The sequence below is a fragment of the Loxodonta africana genome, chromosome 8 (genome assembly GCF_030014295.1).
Source record: "Loxodonta africana isolate mLoxAfr1 chromosome 8, mLoxAfr1.hap2, whole genome shotgun sequence".
Lineage (NCBI taxonomy): Eukaryota > Metazoa > Chordata > Mammalia > Proboscidea > Elephantidae > Loxodonta > Loxodonta africana.
In genome coordinates this window covers 701,607-722,494 of record NC_087349.1, presented here as the reverse complement: position 1 = coordinate 722,494, position 20,888 = coordinate 701,607, and positions in this window count along the sequence as shown.

The window sequence follows — 20,888 nt, the reverse complement described above, 5'->3', positions numbered from 1 at the left end:
TGAATGGGAATTCCAGAACACCTAACTGTGCTCATGAGAAATCTGTACATGGATCAAGAGGCAGTCGTTCAAACAAATCAAAGGGATACTGCGTGGTTTAAAGCCAGGAAAGGTGTGTGTCAGGGTTGTTTCCTTTCACCATACCTATTCAATCTCTATGCTGAGCAAATAATCCAAGAAGCTGGACTCTATGAAGAAGAACGGGGCATCAGGATTGGAGGAAGGCTAATTAACACCTGTGTTATGTGATGATACAACCTTGCTTGCTGAAAGTGAAGAGGACTTGAAGCACTTACTAATGAAGATCAAAGACCACAGCCTTCAGTACGGATTATACCTCAACATAAAGAAAACAAAAATCCTCACAACTGGACCAATAAGCAACATCGTGATAAATGGAGAAAACATTGAAGTTGTCAAGGATTTCATTTTACTTGGATCCACAGTCAACACCTATGGAAGCAGTAGTCAAGAAATCAAAAGACACATTGCATTGGGCAAATCTGCTGCAAAATACCTCTTTTAAGTGCTGAGAAACAAAGATGTCACCTTGAGAACTAAGGTGGGCCTGACCCAAGCCATGGTGTTTTCAATTGCCTCAGTTGCATGTGAAAGCTGGACAATGAATAAGGAAGACTGAAGAAGAATTGATGTCTTTGAATTGTGGGGTTGGCAAAGAATATAGAATATGCCATGGACTGCGAAAAGAATGAACAAATCTGTCTTGGAAGAAGTACAACTACAATACTCCTTAGAAGCAAGGACGGTGAGACTATGTCTCACACACTTTGAACATATTGTCAGGACGGGTCAGTCCCTGGAGAAGGACATCATGCTTGGTAAAGTGGAGGGCTAGTGAAAAGAGAAACGAGATGGATTGACACAGTGGCTGCAACAATGGGCACAAGCATAGTAACAATTGTGAGGATGGCGCAGGACTGGGCAGTGTTTCGTTCTGTTGTGCATAGGGTCGCTATGAGTCAGAATCAACTGGACGGCACCTGACAACAACAATAACATGCTGCCGGGAACATCTGCACATGTGTCTCATTGTTCTAGAGTTTCTCTAGGAGACACTTCGACATGGAATATTGAGTGCTAGGAGAACCTTCATCTTTTCTAGGCTTGACAAATTGCTCACCAAAGAGATTGTGCCAAGTTACACACCCATCAACAATGCAAGAGTCCCTGGTTTTCACATTCTCATCAACACTTACTGTTAGCAGACTTAGAACATTTTGCCAACACAGTGAGGGTAAAATGGTAGTTCATTACTTTAATTTGTATTTATATTTTTCTTTCCCTGATTACTAAGGAAGTTGAGCATCTTTTCATATTTACTATGTTTGGGTTTCTTCCTCCATGAATTTGATCTTTATGTCCTTTGCCAAAGTTTCTGTTATGAGATCTTTTATTTATTGGTTTATAAGCCACTGCTGGTGTTCTTAAATATATTCTGGATACCAATCGTGTGTTGTTTGTACACATGACAAGTATTTTTTCCCCATCTGTCTCTTGTCTTAGCACTTCTCATGGTGAATTTTGCATAAAAATTTATATTTAAATGTAATAAAATATAATAGTCTTTTATTTTGATAATTTGTGCTTTTTCTGTCTTTTTTGATTTCTTTCCTTAAGGATATTACTCAATACTTTATTCTAAAACTTTTACAGTTTTGCTTTTTCACACTGAGATATTTAATTTGTCTAGAGTTGAATTTTTCAGCTTTTAAAAACAGCTTTATTGTGATATAATTAACATGCCATAAAATACATTTATTTAAAGTATACAATTCAATGGTTTTACTATATTCACAGAGTTGTGCAAATGATCTAAGTTTAGAACATTTTCATCAATCCGAGAGGAAACCCTGTACTCCTTAACAGTCACTCTCCATTGTGCTATTTGTGTTTTTATTATTGAGTTGTGTATCAGTCAGTGTTCTCCTTCTCCAGAGAAACAGAAGATGGATAGATGAATAGACGGTTGAGTGGATGGGTAGATGGGTGGATGGGTGGTTGGGTGGGATAGGTGAGTGGATGGGTGGGTGGGTGGATGGATGGATGGATGTGTAGTTGGATAGATGATAGGTTTATTATTAAATATTATTTACTTTAAGGAATTGGCTTATGCAATGTGGGGATTGGCAAGTCCACAATCTGTAGGGCAAGCTGGCAAGCTGGAAACTCATAGACTGAGATGATGTTACAGTCTTGAGTTGAAAACCCGAAGTACAGACTGGCAGGCTTGAAACTCAAATAGGATTTCTGTGTTACGCTCTTGAGGTATATGGTGAAATGAGTTTCTTTATGTGGCTCTTGCTTTGGTCCTAGGAGAAAGAGAGAAAAAGAAAATGGCTTGGGATATTTTTTCCCCTGAGCCCTGCCTGAGGAGCTGTTACAGTTGCCCTTGTTATAGTTCCTAAGGGAAGAAGCCGGTCTCCGCTGGTAGGAAATGTCAGCTATTATGCAAATAGATGGAGCCCTTTGTGAGGGGATTGGTCAGGTTAGTCCAAAGAGGTGATTGGTCAATTACTATGCAAATAAGCTGTGTAAAATCTGCCCAATAGGATTGAGCCACTTGCCTATATAAGGAGCCAACCCCACAGAGATAGCTGAGAGGCAAGGAAAGAAACAGAGAGAGAGAGAGGGAGGGAGAGTATACTCAGTGCCTTTGGGGAGTAGGCTTCCCAGTGGAGCTAAAATGCTGTAATATGGGTCAAAAGCTATAACACTAAAAACAGAGCAAGAGAGAGAGAGAAAAAGAAAAGGAAATAGGGAAGAAGGGAAGGCAAGGGAGAGGGAGGGAAAGAGAGAGGAAGGGAGGGAGAGGGAGAGACCAACTGCGTGCCAGGCCGAGATGGGGTGACCTCAGCCAAGAGGAGACCTGTTCTGAGGGGGTGTGCACATCTGAAGGAGAGAGCTGCCCTACACTGAAGAGGGGGAGCCTTCCAGACCTTGCCTGTGTGCTTCCAGACATTGATCCTATTCCTGTTACTTCCAAGTTAATCCTGATCCCATGTTGCTTCCCTAATAAACCATATAACTAAGTATAGCTTGTGAGTTCTGTGCGATGCTGCAGCAAATTATCCAACAGAGGAGAGAGCTGAGGGGAGGGAGAGTAACAGATGTCAGATGGAGTGGTACAGCAGCTTGAAGAAGTTGGAGATCTGGGACATGTTTGACCTCCACCTCATGAGAACCAGCTTTGTGCTGATTCTTATTAAATAATATGTACAAGGCAGAATCCCTCATTTGGGAGACCTCAGTTTTGCTCTTAAAGCTTTAAACTGATTGGATGAGGCCCACCCACATTATCGAGGGTGATCTTAAAGTGAACTCATTGTAAATGTTAATCAGGTCTACAAAATATCTTCAGAGAAACATCTAGACTAGTGTTTGACCAAACAACTGGACATTACAGCTTAGCCAAACTGACACATAAAATCCACCATCAGTCTCGACCCCTTGTCAAATTGACACCATACACATCTTAAACCATACTTAATCTCCAAATAAAGACGATAACAAGGTCATACCTGGTGTGACACATTCGCCCAGTGTGATATAACTAACTAACGTGTTTCCCAGAAGAGGGTGCAAAGTCCTTTGGCGATGCTGACGTTTCTCCTTGACATCCTTAACTTAAATGCTATGATGTAAAGTTAACACATCTTATATGATAAGAAGATGAGAGGAACGAAAACAAAGAAATATGACACCTAGTTGCCACTGAGTCAGTTCCAACTCATGGTGCTCCCTGTGTGTCCGAGTAGCACTGTTCCGTAGGGTCTCAGTGGATGAGTTTTGGAAAGTAGATCACCAGGCCTTTCTTCCAAGATGCCTCTGGATGGGCTTGAACTGCTAAACGTTAGGTTAGCAGCTGAGCACATTAGGCATTTGCACCACTCAGGATACATATACATATACGTGTTGTTGTCAGGTGCCGTTGGGTCTGTTCCGACTCATAGCAACCCTATGCACAGTAGAACAAAACAAGGATGGCCTGGTCCTGCGCCATCCTTACAATCGTTGTTATGCTTGAGCCCATTGTTGCAGCCACTGTGTCAGTCCACCTTGTTGAGGGTCTTCCTCTTTTCCGCTGATCCTGTACTTTACCAAGCATGTTGTCCTCCTCCAGGCACTGATCACTCCTGATAACATGTCCAAAGTATGGAAGACACAATCTCACCATCCTTGCTTCTAAGGAGCATTCTAGTTGTACTTCTTCCAAGACAGATTTGCTCGTTCTTTTGGGAGTCTATGGTATAGCCGACATTCTTTGCCAACACCACAATTCAAAGAAGTCAGTTCTTCAGTCTTCCTTATTCATTGCCCAGCTTTCACATGCATATGGTGCAGTTGAAAATACCATGACTTTGGTTAGCCGCACCTTAGCCTTCAAGGTGACATATTTCCTTTTCAACACTCTGAAGAGGTCCTTTGCAGCAGATTTGCCCAATGCAATGTGTCTTTTGATTTCTTGACTGCTGCTTCCATGGGTGTTGATTGTGGATCCAAGTAAAATGAAATCCTTGACAACTTCAGTCCTTTCTCCATTTATCATGCTGTTGCGTATTGGTTCAGTTGTGAGGATTTTTGTCTTCTTTATGTTGAGGTGTAATCCATACTGAAGGCTGTGGCCTTTGATATTAATCAGTAAGTGCTTCATGTCCTCTTCGTTTTCAGCAAGAAAGGTTTTGTCATCTGCATAATATAGGTTGTTAATGTCTTCCTCCAATATTGACACCCTGTTCTTCTTCATATAGTCCAGCTTCTCAGATTATTTTCTCAGCATACAGATTGAATAGATACGGTGGAAGGATACAATCCTGATGCACACCTTTCCTGACTTTAAACGACTCAGTATCCCCTTGTTCTGTCCGAACAACTACTTCTTGATCTACGTACAGGTTCCTCATGAGCACAATTAGGTGTTCTGGAATTCCCATTCTTCGCAATGTTATCCATAGTTTTTTATGATCCAAACAGTCGAATGCCTTTGCATGGCCAATAAAACACAGGTAAGCATCTTCCTGGTATTCTCTGCTTTCAGCCAGGATCCATCTGACATCAGCAATGGTATCCCTGATTCCATGTTTTCTTCTGAATCCAGCCTGAATTTCTGGCAGTTCCCTGTAGGTATACTGCTGCAGCCGCTTTTGAGTGATCTTCAGCAAAATTTTGCTTACGTGTGATATTAATGATATTGGAAACCCTGGTTGCGTAGTGGTTAAAAGCTATGGCTGCTAACCAAAAGGTCGGAAGTTCAAATCCACCAAGTGCTTCTTGGAAACTCTATGGGGCAATTCTATTCTCTCCCATAGGGTCACTCTGAGTTGGAATCGACTCCATGGCAATGGGTTTGGTTTTTCCCCCACGTGTCTGTCAGTTTGTCATACTGTGGGGGCTTGTGTATTGCTGCGATGCTAGAAGCTATGCCACTGGTATTCAGATGCCAGCAGGGTCTCCCATGAAGGACAGGTTTCAGCTGAGCTCCAGTCTAAAACAGACTCTGAAGAAGGACCCGGCAATCTACTTCTGAAAAGAATTAGCCAGTGAAAACCTTATGAATAGCAGTAGAAGAAATATGGAAGACAGCTTCCTGGTCAACTGACAGGAATATATATATATATATATATATATATATATATATATATATATATATATATATATTTTAAAAACTATTGCTGTTGAGTCGATTCCGGCTCATAGTAACCCTATAGCACAGAGTAGAACAGCCGCATAGGGTTTCCAAGGAGCAGCTGGTGGATTTAAACTGCCAACCTTTTGATTAGCAGCCATAGCTCTTAATCACTGCGCTACCAGGGGTCCATAATATATGTACGGAAACCCTGGTGGCATAGTAGTTAAGAGCTATGGCTGCTAACCAAAAGGTTGGCAGTTTGAATCCACCAGATGCTCCTTGGAAATCCTATGGGGCAATTCTAGTCTGTCCTGTAGGGTCACTATGAGTTGAAATCAACTGGATGACAACGGGTTTGTTCGTTTTGGTATCTATATACATATGCATATATACACACATATACACAGATATGTACACATGTATGTCCCCCATGTGTCAGTTTACATATATACGTACATACACGAACATATTCATAGACTATAAACATATTCATAACAGAATGAAGAAATACTCAACAACTATAGTCCTCATTTCTGCGACTAATCATGTGTTCATAGCTGGTATTTATAACTACCATTTTCACTATCCATTCCACATCCCCTTTGCCCTCAGCAAGCCCCTGAGCTGGTTGTGTTTCTTTGTCTGGTGGGGTGACTCAAATCTTCATTCTTGAAGGGTCTGGGCTTTTAGCAAGCCTGTTGAATTGAGTTGTTGTAGTTTTCCATTGACTTTAATCATGGGACATGGCAGTACTAAGAGAAGCCCTAAAGGATCTCCTGTATTCCAGACATACTCTTCTTTACCTCTATTGTGTAGTTGTTGTTGTTAGGTGCTGTCAAGCTGATTCTGACTCATAGCAATCCTACGTGACAGAGTAGAACTGCCCCATAGGGTTTTCTTAACTGTAATCTTTACAGAAGCACATCAGGTCTTTCTCCCACAGAGCCACCAGGTAGATTTGAAATACCCACCTTTTGGCTAAGCAGCCAAGCACTTAACCAGTTGCACCACTAGGGCTCTAGCAGCCCTGTTTCCCCTTGGTAATCAGGATCAACAACCACAGTCAGAACAGTAACTCCCTTCTATGCCTGTTAATTCAGAGGCATGAGGAGCTCAAAGTGGCAAGGTGGCAGTCTTAACTTCCAGTTCAGTGAAATCATTGTTATGTCTCCTAATGGAAGCATTCCTGTCTTTGGAATTAAGACCTCTAATCCAACAGAACATAAGGTCATAGGGAGAGGAAGCAAAAAAATTGCTAGTATTTCACTAGGGGTAATAGTGAGTGATGCCGCTCCTACTTCCACCCCTTGATTCCTGGACTTGTGAATCCTGGCTACGAGAGAAACATCAGCATATATTGGACACTGATGTAGAGCACATACAGCTTCCTAAAGAATATTGCCCCATCTCTGCAAGGTATTGCCACCTAGCTGATGTTGTAACTGGGTCTTCAAAAGGCCAATCACCGTTCTATCAAGCCAGCCGCTCAGAGTGATGGGGAACATTGTAAGATCAGTGAATTTCATAAGCATGAGCTCATTGTCGCACTTCATCTGCTGTCTAGTGAGTCCCTTGATTAAAAGCAAGGCTGTGTGGAACACCATGGCAGCGGATAAGGCATTCTGTAAATCCAGGGAATGGTAGTCTTGGCAGAAGCACTGAGTGCAGGAAAAGCAAATCCATATCCAGATTAAACGTCTATTTCAGTAAGAAAAAGTCACTGCTGCTTACACGATGAAAGTGACCTAATCTAATCAATCTGCCAGTAGGTAGCCGCCTGATTGCCTGGTGGAATGGTGCCATATCAGAGACTCGGTGTTGGCCTCAGGTGCTGGCAGGTTGAGTCCTCAGCCGCGGTCGTGGCCAAGTCGGACTTGGTGAGTGAAAGTTCACGTTGCTGAGCCCATGCATAGCCTCCACCCCTGCCACCATGGCCACTTTGTTTTTGAGCCCATTGGGCAATGACAGGAGTGGCTGGGGAAAGAGGTTACCTGGTATCCACAGAATGTGTCCTCCTACCCACTTGATTGTTCAGATCCTTCCCTGTTCACCATTTGATGAGCTTTCACATGGAATACAAATCTTCATGTTTTTGCCCATTTAGAGAGGTGTATCCACATACCTCTTTCCCAGACCTCCTTGTCATCAATTTTCCAATCATGTTCCTTCCAAGTCCCTAACTATCCAGCCAAACTATTGGTCACAGCTTATGAATCAGTATGAAGTCACACCTCTGTCTATTTCATTTCCAAGCAAAATAAACAATGAGGTACACAGAAGTTTTCTCTTTCTCAGGCTCTTGCCATGAAGCCATAGCTGTGGGCTGGGAGAGAGAAGGTAATGTAACAGGAATGGGGGCCTTAGGCATTTGGGCCATTTTCTCATGTAACTTACTTGTGCCTTCAGGGCCTACTCGTGCTCAACCTTGCATATACCACCTCCTTTTGATGATGGAGGGCTGCTGAGGATGCCCACATTTATGACATGATGGATCAGACAACATCCAGTTCATGATGGGCAGCTCAGGTCATGTGGTAACTTGGTGGCCTATGGTTAAGTGTTCAGTCTCTATTAAAGCCCAGTAGCAAGCTAAAAGCTAAAACCTTTTTCTCAAAAGGAGAGTGGTTATCTGCAGAGGATGGCAGGGATTTGCTCCCTAATCCTAAGAGTCTGTGCTGTGATTCACCAATAGGGGCCTCTCAAAGGCTCCAAACAGCATCTCTCTCTGCCACTGATGCTTCGAGCACCATTGGATATGTTGTATCACATGACTCAAGTGGCAGAGCAGCTGGCATGGCAGCCTGGACCTTTCAGAGCCTTTTCTTGTTCTGGGCCCCACTCAAACTAACAGCTTTTCAGATCACTTGATAAATGGGCTGGAGTAATGCTCAAATGAGGAATATGTTGTCTCCCAAATTCAAGGAGGCCCACAAGGCATTATGTCTCTTTTTTTGTTGTAGAAGGGGCCAAATGCAACAATTTACTATTGACCTTAGAAGGAATATCTCAGCAACTCCTACAGCTCGAATTTTTGTCAGATGTATTTTCTACATATGACATGAAAATATATTACCACTAACATAGAAAAGGAAGGTATACTCTCAAATTCATTCTATGAAGACAGCATAACTCTAACACCAAATCACTAAAAAAGAGAACTATAGAGCGATATCCTCTATGAACACTGACACGACAATTCTCAAAAAAATTCTAGCCAATAGAATCTAATGGCATATCAAAAAAATAATACCTTATGTCCAATTGGGATTCATACTAGGTATGCAAGAATAGTTCAGCTTTAGAAAATCTAACACTGTAATCCATCACATAAATAAAACAAAGGGAAAGAATCACATGATCATCTCAATTGATCCAGAAAAGGCATTTTAAAAAGTCCAACACCCATTCCTGATTAAAAACTGTCACCAGAATAAAAAAGAAGAGAAACTTCTCAACACAATTAAGGGCGTATACACAAAACACCCAATATTATTCTCAGTGGCGACAGACTAGAAGCATTTACCCTGAGGATGGGAACAAGACAAGAATGCCCTTTATCACTTCTCTCATTCAACATTGTACTGGAAGTCCTAGCTAGAACAGTAAGACAAGAAAGGGAAATAAAGGGCATCCAAATTGGTAAGGAAGAAGTAAAACTATCTCTATTTGCAGATGATATGATCCCACACATAGAAACTCCCAGAGAATCCACAAGAAAGCTACTGGAACTAATAGAAGGATTCAGCAAAGTGACAGGGTACAAGATCAACATACAAAAATCAGTTGGATTCCTCTACACTGACAAAGAGACCTCCAAAAAAGAAATCACGAAAACAATACCATTTACAACAGCCCTCCCCTCAAAACATGAAGTACTTATGAATAAACCTAACAAGGAATGTAAAAGTCACATACAGAGAAAACTAAAAAAAACATTACCTCCAGAAATTAAGAGACCTTCATAAATGGAAAACCATACTATACTCATGGTTAGGAAGACTTAACATTGTGAAAATGCCAATAGTACTCAAAGCAATTTATAGATTCAAAGCAATTCCAATCCAAATTCCAACAACATTTTTCAGAGTTGGAAAAACTAATCACCAACTTTATATGAAAGGGAAGGAGCCCCAGGATAAGTAAAACACTACCGAAAAAGAAGAGCAAAGTAGGAGGCCTCACACTACCCGATCTCAGAACCAACTATACAGCCACGATAGTCAAAACAGCCTGGTACTGGTACAACTACAAACACATAGACCAATGGAACAGAATCAAGAAACCAGAAATAAACCTATCCACATACGAACACTTGATCTTTGACAAAGGGCCAAAGTCCATTAAATGGGGAAGAAATCTTCTCTTCAACAAATGGTGCTGGCAAACTGGATCTCCATTTGCAAAAAAATGAAACAGGATCCATAACTCACCCCCCACACAAAAACTAACTCAAAATGGATCTAAGACCTAAATGTAAAAACTATAACTATAAAGTTCATGAAAGAAAGCATAGGGACAATGCTAGGGGCCCTAATTTATGGTATGAATAGAATATTGAGTAGGACTAAAAATGCACAAACTCCAGAAGATAAACTAGGTAACCGGGAATTCCTAAAGATTAAACACTAAATGCTCATCAAAAGGCTTTTCCAAGAGAGTAAAAAGAGATCCTGCAGACTGGGGAAAAAAATCTTTGGTAATGACATATCTGATAAAGCTTTACTCTCTAAAATATACAGAAAACTTCAACAACTCAACAATAAACAGACAACCCAATTGCAAAATGAGCAAAGGACATGAACAGACACTTCACCAAAGAGAACATTCAGACAGCCGACAAATACACGAAAAGATGCTGTGGTCATTAACTATTAGAAAGATGCAAATCAAAACCATAATCAGATACCATCTCACACCTGCAAGAAGGGCACTGACCAAAAATTCAGAAAACAATAAATGATAGTGAGGTTGTGGGGAGATTGGAACTTTCATACACTGCTGGTGGGGATGTAAAATGGTACAATTATGGAAAACAACATGGCATTTCCTTAAAAAGCTAGAAATAGAAATAACATATGATCCAGCAATCCCACTCCTAGGAATATATCCTAGAGAAATAAGAGCTGTCACATGAATAGACATATGCACACCCATGTCCACTGCAGCATTATTCACAATGGCAAAAAGATAGAAACAACCTAAGTGCCCATCAACAGATGAATGGATAAAAAATTATGATACACACACACAATGGAATACTATACAATGATAAAGAACAATGATGAATCCGCAAAAATCTCAGAGCATGGATCGATCTGGAGGGCATTATGCTGAGTAAAATAAGTCAGTCCCCAAAGGGCAAATATAGTATGAGACCACTGTTAGAAAAACTCAAGAAAGGTTTACACACAGAAAGAAACAACCTTTGATGCTTACAAGGGAGGGGAGGAATGGGAAACTAGATAGTAATGCCCCCAAAAAACAAACCCACTGCTGTCCAGCCAATTCAGATTCGTAGCCACCCCATAGGGTTTCCAAGGCTGTGAATCTGTACAGAAGCAGACTGCTGTATCTTTCTCTCACTGAGCTGCTGATGGTTAGCAGTCAATCACTTTAACCACTGCACCACCAGGGCTGTAGGTAGTACACAAGTGTTAACTTTGGTGAAGAGAAAGACAATACATAATACAGGCGCAGTCAGCACAACTTGACCAGGACAAAGGAAAACACTTAGAGGAACACAAGAAAATAAATAAAAGCGGCAACCACAGTAAATACTGTAGCATATACAACTCTACAATGACTGTAATAATAACTTACAAGCAGATATGTAGGCAGATACGCACGCTGAGTAAGGGACGGAGGGCATGCAGGAGTAAACCCATATACATACATAGGTGAGGCTGTGGATATTTTTACATACATGTTTGTATGTACAGCATGTATATTCATATATATAATAGAACAAAAACAGGGCACAGTCATAGAAGCTTCCCAGACACATCCAAACACCTTGAGAGACTGAGTTACTGGGGCTGAGGGCTGGGGACCATGGTCTCGGGGGACATCAAGGTCAATTGGCATGACATAGTTCATAAACAAAGTGTTCTACATCCTACTTTGATGAGTAGCGTCTGGGATCTTAAAAGCTTGCGAGAGGCCATCTAAGATACATCTATTGGTCCTGTCCCTTGTGGAGTAAAGGAGAATGAAGAAAATCAAAGATACAAGTGAAATATTAGTCCAAACAACTAATTGACTACATAAAACACAGCCTCCACAAGCCTGAGCCCAGAAGAACTAGATGGTGCCTGGCTACCACCACCGACTGCTCTGATAGGGATCACAACAGAGGGTCCTGGACAGAGAGGGAGAAAAATGAAAAACAATATTCAAACTCACAAAAAAGACCAGACTTACTGGTCTGACAGAGACAGGGAGAACCCCCGAGACTGTGGCCCCTGGGCACTCTTCTAACTCAGAACTGAAGCCACTTTTGAAGTTCTCTTTTCAGCCAAGGGTAATAGGCCTATGAAACAAACAATAACACACTTGAGGTACGTGTGTTTTAGATCAATCAAGTATACTAGACCAAATGGGCAACACCTGTCCAAAAGCAAAGATGAGAAAGAAGGACCAAAACTGAAGGGACAGGAAAATTGGACAAATGGGAACGGGAAACCCAGGGTGGAAAGGGGGAGAGTGCTGCCACATTGCAGAGATTGTAACCAAGGTTATGAAACAATTTGTGTATAAATTTTTAAATGAGAAACTAATTTGCTCTGTAAACTTTCACCTAAAGCACAATAAAATAAAAATATTGTCTGAAGTCTTCTTAAAACCAAATAATGGTTTAGTTTGACTAGTAAAAAATGTCTGCCTTAAACACTATGTTCTTTTAAGGCCTATCTAGATGGGATCAAGGAAACCCTGGTGGTGTAGTGGTTAAGTGCTAGGGCTGCTAACCAAGACGTCAGCAGTTCGAATCAGCCAGGGGGTGCTCCTTGGAAACTCTATGGGGCAGTTCTACTCTGTCCTGTAGGGTCGCTATGAGTTGAACTGGACTCAGTGGCAGTGGGTTTGGTCTTTGGTTTATATGGGATCAAATTGACAATAGTAACTCAAAAGATTAGGGGGCAGTGAGTTTATGTTAATGAATGGTCGCACAACTCGAAGAATATAATTGATGTCACCAAATTGTACATGTAGAAACTGCTGAACTGGTGTATGTTTTGCTGTGTATATTCTCCAAACAACAAAATAAATAAAATTTAGGGAAAAGAAAATATATTGCCACTATGCCTGGAGTAGTTGCTACTTCTTGCTCCTAGGTCCAATCAGCATAATGTCATCTACGTAAAAGACCAGTGTGATGTCTTGTGGAAGGGAAAAATGACCAATATCCCTGCAGACCAAACTATGACATAGGGCTGGAGAGTTTATATACCCCTGAGGTAGGACAGTAAAGGTGTATTTCTGATCTTGTCACCTAATAGCAAAATGTTTCTGGTGGTCTTTACTAAAGGTATTGACAAAAAGCATGTGCCAGATCAATAGCTACCCGGCAGGTGTCTGGGAACGTGTTACTTTGCTCAGGTGATAAAACCTCATCTGGAAAAGCAGCTGCAGTTGGAGTCACCAGCTGGTTAAATTTATGACACTCCATTCTCATTCTCCAAGATCCACATGTTTTCTACACAGGTCAAATAGGTGAGTTGACTGCAAATATGGTGGGAAGCACCAGCTGGGCATCACCCAAACCCTTGGTGGTGGCACTATTCTCTGCAATCCCTCCAGGAATGCAGTATTGCTTTCGGTTTTTTATTTTTGTAGGTAGAGGAACTTCTAGTGGCTTCCACTCAGCCTAGCCAACCATAATACCCCCTTACTCCAGAGGTCAGGGAACCAGTGTGAGGAATCTGTCAATTGCTGAGTATGTCTATTCTAGTTATACATTCCAGAACTAGGGAAATAACCACAGGGCGGGTTTGGGGGCCCACAGAACCCACCGTGAGATAGATCTGAGCTGAAATTCCATTGATAACCTGACTTTCATGAGCTTCTACTCTGACTGGTGGATCACACTGAACATAGATATGTTCGGATTTTCCCTACTATCTTATTTTGTGATTTTTATTTATCTTAACTTTTCTTTGGTTCTTTTCCCCATTTCCTGCCTCCTATTAATCTCTTTAATTCTCAAGCTGAAAGAACTGAAGAAAAAATTCAAGTACTGAGTTGCGATATCAAAGGATTCTACCAGAGAAATATTAAATGACACAGGAAGCATCAAAAGAAGATGGAAGGAATATACAGAGTCACTATACCAAAAAGAATTGGCCAACATTCAACCATTTCAGGAGGCAGCATATGATCAGGAACCAGTAATACTGAAGGAAGAGGGCCAAGCTGCACTGAAGGCATTGGTGAAAAACAATTGACAGAATACCAATTGAGATGTTTCAAACCGATGCAGAATTGGAAGTGCTCACTCGTCTATGCCAAGAAATTAGTAAGACAGCTATCTGGGCAACCAACTGGAAGAGATCCATATTTATGCCTACTCCAAAGAAAGGTAATCTAATTTAATGCAGAAATTATTGAACAATATCATTAATATCACATGTACGTAGAATTTTGCTGAAGATCATTCAAAAGTGGTTACAGCAGTACATCTACAGGGAATTGCCAGAAATTCAAGATGGATTCAGAAGAGGATGTGGAGCCAGGGATATCACTGCTGATGTCAGATGGATCCAGGCTAAAAGCAGAGAATACCAGAAAGATGTTTGTTGTTGTTGTTAGGTGCCATCGAATTGGTTCCAAATCATAGGGACCCCATGTATACCACAAAATTAAATACTACCCAATCTTGCACAATCCTCAAATTGTTATGCTTGAGCCCATTTTTGCAGCCATTGTGTCAATCTATCTCGTTGATGGTCTTCCTCTTTTCTGCTGACCCTCTAATTTACCAACCGTGATGTCCTTCTCCAGGGACTGATCCCTCCTGACAACATGTCCAAAGTATGGAAGACACAGTCTCACCATCCTTGTGTCTAAGGAGCATCCTGGTTGTATTTCTTCCAAGACAGATCTGTTTGTTCTTTTGGCAGTCCATGGTATACTCGATATTCTTTGCCAACACCACAATTCAAAGGTGTCAATTCTTCTTTGGTCTTCCTTATTCACTGTCCAGCTTTCTTACACATATGATGAAATTGAAAACATCATGGCTTGGGTCAGGCGCACCTTAGTCCTCAAAGACACATCTTTGCTTTTTAACACATTAAAGAGACCCTTTGTAGCAGATTTGCCCAATGCAACGCATCTTTTGATTTCTCAACTGCTGCTTCTATAGGTGTTGATTGTGGATCCAAGTAAAATGAAATCTTTGACAACTTTAATCTTTTCTCCATTTATCATGATGTTGCTTACTGGCTCAGTTGTGAGGATTTTTGTTTTCCTTATGTTGATGTGTAATCCATACTGAAGGCTGTGGTCTTTGGTCTTCATCAGTAAGTGCTTCGAGTCCTCTTTACTTTCAGCAAGGAAGGTTGTGTCATCTGCATAATGCTGGTTGTTAATAAATCTTCCCTCCAATCCTGATGCCCCACTCTTCTTCATATAGCCCAGCTTTTCAGATTATTTGCTTAGCATACAGATTGAATAGGTATGGTGAAAAGATACAACCCCGACACACACCTTCCCTGGCTTTAAACCACATAGTATCCCCTTGTTCTGTCTGAAGAACTGCCCCTTAAACTATGTACAGTCTCCTCAGGAGCACAATTAAGTGTTCTGGAATTCCCATTCTTCGCAGTGCTATCCATAAGTTGTTATGATCCAGGCAGTCGAATGCCCTTGTAAAGTCAATAAAACACAGGTAAACATCATTCTGGTATTCTCTGCTTTGAACCAGGATCCATTTGACATCAGCAATGATATCCTTGGTTCCACATCCTCTTCTGAATCTGGCCTGAATTTCTGGCAGTTCCCTGTCGATATACGGCTGCAGCCACTTTTGAACTATCTTCAGCAAAATTTTGCTTGCACGTGATATTAACGATATTGCTCAATAATTTCCACATTCAGTTGGATCAGCTTTCTTGGGACTAGGCATAAATATGGATCTCTTCCAGTGGGTTGGCCAGGTAGCTGTCTTCCATATTTCTTGGCATAGACCAGTGAGCGGTTCTAGTGCTGCTTCCATTTGTTAAAACATCTCAGTTGATATTTTGTCATTTCCTGGAGGCTTGCCAATGCCTTCAGTGCAGGTTGGACTTCTTCCTTCAGTACTATCGGTTCCTGATCATATGGTACATCTTGAAATGGTTGAGCATCGACCAATTCATTTTGATATAATGACTGTGTATTCCTTCCATCTTCTTTTGATGCTCCCTGTGTCATTTAATATTTTCCCCCATAGAATCCTTCCCTATTGCAACTCGAGACTTGAATTTTTTCTTCAGTTTTGTCAGCTCGAGACATGCTGAGCAAGTTCTCCCTTTTGGTTTTCTATCTCCAGCTCTTTGCACATGTCATTATAATACTTCATTTTGTCTTCTCAGCTGCCCTTTGAAATCTTCTGTTCAGTTCTTTTACTTCATCATTTCTTCTCTTTGCTTTAGCTGCTTGACGTTCAAAAGCAGGCTTCAGAGTCTCTTGATATCCATTTTGGTCTTTTCTTTCTTTCCTGTCTTTTAAATGACCTCTTGCTTTCTTCATGTACGATGTTCTTGATGCCATTCCACAACTCGTCTAGTCTTTGGTCATTAGTGTTTGATGCATCAAATCTATTCTTCAGATGGTCTCTAAATTCAGGTGGGATATACTCAAGGTCATACTTCAGCTCTCATGGACTTGTTCTAATATTCTTCAGTTTCTACTTGGACTTGCATAGGAGTAATTGATGGTCCAATCTGCAGTGGGCCCCCAGCCTCGTTCTGATGATATTGAACTTTTCCATCTTCTCTTTCCACAGATGTAGTTGATTTGATTCCTATGTATTCCAACTGGTGAGGTCCAAGTGTATAGGTGCCATTTATGTTGCTGAAAAACGCTATTTGCAATGAAGAAGTTGTTGGTCTTGCAAAATTCTATCATTCGATCTCATTTCTGTCACCAAGGCCATATTTTCCAACTACCAATCCTTCTTCTTTATTTCCAACTTTTGCATTCCAGTTACCAATAATTATCAATGCATCCTGATTGCATGTTCGAACAATTTCAGACTGCAGAAGTTGGTAAAAATCTTCAGTTACTTCATCTTTGGCCTTAGTGGTTGGTCTGTAAATTTGAATAATAGTCATATTAACTGGTCTTCCTTGTAGGCATGTGGATATTACCCTATCACTGATGGCATTGTACTTCAGGATAGATCTTGAAATGTTCTTTCTGAAGATGAATGCGATGCCATTCTTTTCATGTTGTCATTCACGGCATAGTAGACCATATGATTGTGTGATTCAAAATGACCAATACCAGTTCCATTTCAGCTCACCGATGCCTAGGATATCTATGTCTATGCATTCCATTTCATTTTTTATTATTTCCAATTTTCCTAGATTAATATTTCATACATTCAGGTTCTGATTATTAATGGATATTTGCAGCTGTTTCTTCTCATTTTGAGTCACGCCACATGAGTAAATAAAGGTCCTGAAAGCTTGGCTCCATCCACTTCATGAAGGTTGACTCTACTTTGAGGAGGCAGCTCCTTCCCAATCATGTTTTGCTTGCCTTCCAACTCGGCACTGTATCAGACTATGTTCCTCTGCTATTCATAAGGTTTTCACTGGCTAATTCTTTTCAGAAGTAGACCGCCAGTTCCTTCTTCCTAGTCTGTCTTAGTCTGGAAGCTCAGCTGAAAACTCTCTGGCATAGGTGACCCTGCTGGTATCTGAACACCAGTGGCATAGCTTCCAGCATCACAGCAACACACAAGCCCCACAGTACAACAAACTGACAGACACATGCGGGGAAAGATGTTTACCTGTGTTTTATCGACTATGCAAAGACATTTGACTGTGTGGATCATAACAAATTATGGATAACATTTTGAAGTATGGAAATTCCAGAACACTTAATTGTGCTCATGAGGAACCTGTACATAGATCAAGAGGCAATAATTTGAACAGAACAAGGGGATACTGCATGGTTTAAAGTCAGGAAAGGTGAGCATCAGTGTTATATCCTTTCACCATACCTATTCAATCTGTATGCTGAGCAAATAATCTGAGAAGCTGGATTATATGAAGAAGAGTGAGGCATCAGGATTGGAGGAAAACTCATTAACAACCTGCATTATGTAAATGATGGAATCTTGTTTGCTGAAAGTGAAGAGGACTTGAAGCACTTACTGATAAAGATCAAACACCACAGCCTTCAATATGAATTACATCTTAACATAGAGAAAACAAAAGTCCTCACAACTGGACCAATAAGCAACATCATGATAAATGGGGGAAAGACTGAAGTTGTCAAGGATTTCACTTTACTTGGATCCAGAATCAACACCTATGGAAGCAGAAGTCAAGAAGTCAAAAGATGCATCATACTTGGAAAATCTGCTGCAAATGATCTCTTTAAGTTGTTAAAAAGCAAAGATGTCACCTAGAAGACTAAGGTGCGCCTGACCCAAGCAATGGTGTTTTCAGTCGCATCGTATTCATGTGAAAGCTGGACAATGAATAAGGAAGACCAAAGAAGAATTGATGCCTTTGAATTGTAGTGCTGGCAAAGAATATTGAATATATCACGGACTGTCAAAAAACAAATCTGTCTTGGAAGTACAACCAGAATGCTCCTTAGAAGCAAAGATGGAGAGATTACATCGCACATACTTTGGACAGGTTATCAGGAGGGATCAATCTCTGGAGAAGGACATTATGCTTGGTGAAGTAGAAGATCAGTGAAACGGAGGAAGACCCTCAATGAGATGTATTGACACAGTGGCTGCAACAATGGCCTCAAGCATAACAATTTTGAGAAGGGCGCAGGACTGGGCAGTGTTTTGTCCTGTGGTACACAGGGTTGCTACGAGTGGGAACCCACTAGATGGCATCTAACAATAACAATTAGATTAATCAAGTTTTCTTTATCTATCTCTTTTCCCTCTGTTGGGAGTCATTCTACTTGTATTCTTTTAGTGGTTATCATGAACATTTTAAATATGTTCACTTCAAAAAAGTCTAAAATAATTGGTATCTATGCCTTTCTTTTGAATATTTTTGTTATTAGTTTTTGTTAGGTGCTGTCTAGTCAGTTCCGAGTTCCAACTCATAGCGACCCCATGTACCACAGAAGGAAACACTGCCCGGTCCTGCGCCATGCACCCAGTCGTTTTTATACTTGAGCCCATTGTTGCAGCCACTGTGTGAACCCATCTCATTGAATGTCTTCCTCTTTCCCACTGACCCTGTACTTTACCAAGCATGATGTCCTTCTCCAGGGACTGATCCCTCCTGACAATATGTCCAAAGTATGTAAGATGCAGTCTCGCCATCCTTGCTTCTAAGGGGCATTCTGGTTGTACTTTTTCCAAGACAGATCTGTTCGTTCTTTTGGCAGTCCATTGTATATTCAGTATTCTTCGCCAACACAATTCAGAGGCATCAATTCCTCTTCAGACTTCCTTATTCATTGTCCAGCTTTCGCATGCATATGAGGTGATTGAAAATGGCTTGGGTCAGGTGACATCTTTGTTTTCAACGCTTTAAAGAGGTCCTTTGCAGCAGATTTGCCCAATGCAATGCGTCTTTTGATTTGTTGGCTGCTGCTTCTATGGGTGTTGATTGTGGATCCAAGTAAAATGAAATCCTTGACAACTTCGATCTTTTCTCCATTTATCATGATGTTGCTTATTGGTCCAGTTGTGAGGATTTCTGTTTTCTTTACGTTGAGGTGCAATCCATACTGAAGGCTGTGGTCTTTGGTCTTCATCAGTAAGTGTTTCAAGGCCTCTTCACTTTCAGCAAGCAAGGTTGTGTCATCTGCGTAATGCAGATTGTTAATGAGTCTTCCTCCAATCCTGATGCCCCATTCTTCTTCATATAGTCCAGCTTCTCGGATTATTTGCTCAGTATACAGATTGTATAGATATGGTGAAAGGATACAACCCTGATGCACACCTTTCCTAGCTTTAATCCACTCAGTATCTCCTTGTTCTGTCTGGACAACTGCCTCTCGATCTGTGTACAGATTCCTCATAAGCACGATTAAGTGGTCTGGAATTCCCATTCAACCCAGTGTTATCCACAATTTGTTACGATCCACACAGTCGAATGCTTTGCATGGTCAATAAAACACAGGTTAACATCTTTCTGGTATTCTCTGCTTCCAGCCAAGATCCACCTGACATCAGCAATGGTATCCCTTGTTCCATGTCCTCTTCTGAATCTGGCCTGAATTTCTGGCAGTTCCCTGTCAGTATACTGCTATAGCCACTTTTGAATGATTTTCAGCAAAATTTTGCTTGTGTGTTATATAAATGACATTCTTTGATAATTTCTGCATTCAGTTGGATCACCCTTCTTGGGAATAGGCATAAATATGGGTCTCTTCCAATGGGTTGGCCGGGTAGCTGTCTTCCAAATTTATTGGCATAGATGAATGGCATAGATGGCTTCCAGTGCTGCATCCCTTTGTAATAAAAAGCTCTCATTTAAATAATATTCCATCTTCCTTATATACTAATGTTGTCTATTATTTTAATTCTTTGTTTTGTATCTCCCAAATTTGCCTTTATTATTGTTTCATAAAGTCATTGTGTGTTAAGATTTATGCACATGTTTACTAATTTCTTTTGCTCACCATTCTCTCTTCTTGCATTCTTCTTCTTCCTACTGGGTTCAAGTTTCTTCCTAAAGGATAGTTCTCAGCTTTTTTTTTTTTCAGTGAGTGTCTATGAAGGTACACCCTGTTTTTTGTTTCGTCTTGTTTTTGTTTAAAAACGTCTTTATTTGGATTTGCCCTTGTACGATCATCAGAGTAAAAAATCTGGATTGACAGTTATTTTCCCTTACCACTTTGCAGATGTTAGTCCATTGTCTTCCGATCTCTGTTTTTATCACAGGCGAGTCTACTGTCAATCTAATAATTTTTCCTTTGATGGCAATCTATTTTATTTTCTGGTTGCTTTTAAGATTTCCTCTTTGTCTTCACTGTTCTATAGTTACACCATAATATATTTAGGTATAAATTTACATTTATTTACCTTACTCAGGACTTAGGCCTCTTG